The 3,309-nt window shown below is 38.9% G+C and overlaps 1 long non-coding RNA gene across 1 annotated transcript in view; it reads left to right on the top strand.

Annotated features, from left to right (window-relative positions):
- The window catches only part of LOC128250470 (uncharacterized), a 106,690-nt gene extending 103,716 nt beyond the window's left edge, over positions 1-2,974 (top strand). Inside the window, exon 3 of the long non-coding RNA XR_008266494.1 lies at positions 2,773-2,974. This is a non-coding gene — a long non-coding RNA (uncharacterized LOC128250470). The remainder of the gene's footprint in view (positions 1-2,772) is intronic.
- Positions 2,975-3,309: the final 335 nt, after the last annotated feature.

The raw sequence follows: 3,309 nt of genomic DNA, 5'->3' as shown, positions 1-3,309 counted from the left end.
GGGCAGGGTATTTTTGTGGTTTATTTTTTTTTTAATTTTGTTGTTATTGAAAGAAATATTTCAAGATAAAAATCTCGTCTGGAGTTTTAAGTTCAATTTTGGGATTTGGCATCAAGAGGAAGTGTGTGTGTGTGTGTGTGCATGCATGCGTGTGTGTGCATATGTGTATGCATGCATAAGTGTGTGCGTGCGTGTGTGTGTGCATGCGTAAGTGTGTGCATGTTTATATTACTTCCATGTTTATACATAGGGGATGTGTGTGTGTGTGTCTATAGTTCCTTGTTTATTGATGGGTATGCTTGTGTACATGTTTATGTGTGTTTGTGTGTGTGTGTGTGTGTGTGTATGCCTCCATATTTATACATATGGGACATGTGTGTGTGTGCTTATGTGTGTGTTCATTCTTCTGTTTATACATGTGATGTGCCTGTGTGTGTGCTTGTGTGTACACCATCCTCTATGTGTGTGTATGTCTGCATGTGTGTATATACATGTAGTGATAATAATGTGTGTTGGCATGTTTGTGCTCATATATACATTATGTATGAGCACAATTATTACGTGTCTTGCAAATTACTTGGCAACCTCACTGATGCTGGTGCCCTGTAAAAAGCACTCAAAATACAGTTTGTAAAATGGTTAGCATTAGCAAGGCCATTCAGCTGTAGAAACTTATCCAAGGCTGACATTGGAGCACAATGCAACCCTACAGCTGACCAGCTTCTGTCAAAACATCCAATTCATGCCAGGATCATTGTCATCATCATCGTCATTGTTTAACATCCACTTTCCATGCTGGCATGGGTTGGACGGTTTGACTGAAGACTGGCAAGCCAGGAGGCTGCACCAAGCCCCAATCTGATCTGGCAAGGTTTCTACAGCTGGATGCCCTTCCTAGCACCAACCACTCCAAGAGGGTAGTGGGTGCTTTTTATGTGCCACCAGCATGGGAGCCAGTCGGGCGGCACTGGCATCGGCCATGCTTGATGGAAAACAGATATTAATTGATGATGATGATGATGAGGAATATTGCATTCTATACCTTATTAATAGTGATAAAATGGACCCTAGGTGTCTTGTTATATTTTATTAGATCCTTTTTATGTTGAAATCCCTCTGGATTCAACATGGCCTTTCATCCTTCTTTGGGGTGGAGTAAAGAAAAATAAGAAGCAATCAAGTGCTGGGAATATCTTAAGGCAACTAATCCCCCCCCCCTCTGCCAAAATGTTTATTGTTGTTGTGCTAATGTTATTAAAAGGGTAACGATTCGGAGCAGTGGGTTGGGAAAATCATTAAAGCCTTGATATATATTTCTTCAGCGCTCTTGATTTTCCTGAGTTCAGATCTTGCTGTGATCAACCTTACCTTCATCCTTTCGTCATCATCATCATCATCATCATCACCATCATCGTCAGCTACTGCCCATTATTGTCTCGAGTGCTATGCTTCGTGGGGCTGATTACCCAGTTCCCATTAAGGCATAAGTGACCAAGATCGCAACAGCCCCCCTCCTCCTCCACCACCACCACTGAATAAAGATGCCAGTCTGCAACAAGGTCTCTTCGATGCCTGAAAGCCCTGCAGCAATGCAGAGTGAAGTGTTTTGCTCAAGAACATGCTGGTACACCACCCAGTCCGGGAACTGAGAAAACAATCTTGCAGTCATGAGTGCTACACCCTAACCACCAAGCCATGCGCCTTCACCCTTTTTGGTTTTTTGTGGTGGTGGTCATTAAAATATAGTACCACTCAAGTGCTAGGGTGTCAGTGCAATCAACAGTTCCCTTTTACTCCGAAATGTCAGGCCTTGTCTCTGAATCTCCCTGAGAGCTACATGCCTGTGGAGTACTCAGCCACTGTCATGTTATATTCAAGAGGAGGCTGTTCTGTTGATCGGATCAGCTGGAACACTCATGATGACTGGCAGCCAGGCCATTTCTTCTTGCAGCTGATTGTATGATTAATCTACCAGCTGTTCCATAAGTCGAAATTAAGGTCATGTGTTCTTTCCAAGTCTCACAAAACTCTCTGCACATAACTCTTTGCTCTGCTAAACAAAATGCTCTCTCTTTCTGGATCTGCTCGGTTTTCATTCTCACACCTTTTCTTTTCCACAGCACTTTTAATTTCTTGGCTCACTGTACCTTCAGACCATCATCATCATCATCATCATCATTCTTATTATTAAGGTGGTGATGCTGGCAGAATCGTTAGCACGCTGGACGAAATGCTTAGCGGCATTTCGTCCATTCTTGTGTTCTGAGTTCAAATTCCACCGAGGTTGACTTTGCCTTTCGTCCTTTCAGGGTCAACAAATTAAGTACCAGTGAAACACTGGGGTTAATTTAATCGACTACTCCTCTCCCCACAAATTTCGGGCCTTGTGCCTTTAGTAGAAAGGATTATTATTATTAATATTATTATTATCATTATTATTATTAAGGTGGTGATGCTGGCAGAATCGTTAGCATGCTGGATGAAATGCTTAGCGGCATTTCGTCTGTTCTTGCGTTCTGAGTTCAAATCCAACCAAGGTTGACTTCAACTTCCATCCTTTGGGGGGGGGGGGCAATTAATTAAGTACCAGCGAAAACACTGGGGTCGATGTAATTGACTAGCCCTTTGCCCCAAATTTCAGGCCCTGTGCCTCCAGTAGAAAAGATTATTATCATTATTATTATTATTATTATTATTATTATTATTATTATTATTATTATTAATTATGATGTTGCTTTTCTCAACATTTTCTTTTTTTTATACTTTTTCCAGATTTCGACTCTTGTATGCTGTGGGATGTTTTTTAAGGGATTCTGTGCCCTCTAAAGGATTAATAACCCATACAATTTGAAGGTCCTTTCTACAAATTACATACCAACATATACACATATATATTTCTGTGTATATATAAGTGCGCAAATATATATATATATATACGTGCGTCTGCGTGTGTATATTCCTGGCATTCGTTTAAACAGTAAGTATTCAGCGTTTTTCTGTTTTTTCTTTTGTTATATTTTTGTCTTTGTTTTTTTTTTGTTGTTGTCTTTTATATTTATTTATCTATTTGTTCTGATTGTTTAAAGTATATTAAATTATCTTTACTGAAAACATATACAACTTGTGTGTGTGTGTATATATATATATATATATATATATATATATGTATGTATGTATGTATGAATGTATATACCTATCTATTTATATATATATATACATATATATGCTCATTTTCTGTATTGTGTGTAGCTTTTTCTATTTGATATAGGCTTCCATTTGTGTATAGATGTGTACATATATATATATATA

This window comes from Octopus bimaculoides, chromosome 21 (assembly GCF_001194135.2).
Source record: "Octopus bimaculoides isolate UCB-OBI-ISO-001 chromosome 21, ASM119413v2, whole genome shotgun sequence".
Taxonomy (NCBI): Eukaryota; Metazoa; Mollusca; class Cephalopoda; order Octopoda; family Octopodidae; genus Octopus; species Octopus bimaculoides.
The sequence above is the reverse complement of the archived record's forward strand: the minus strand, read 5'-3'. Positions and strand labels throughout refer to the sequence as shown.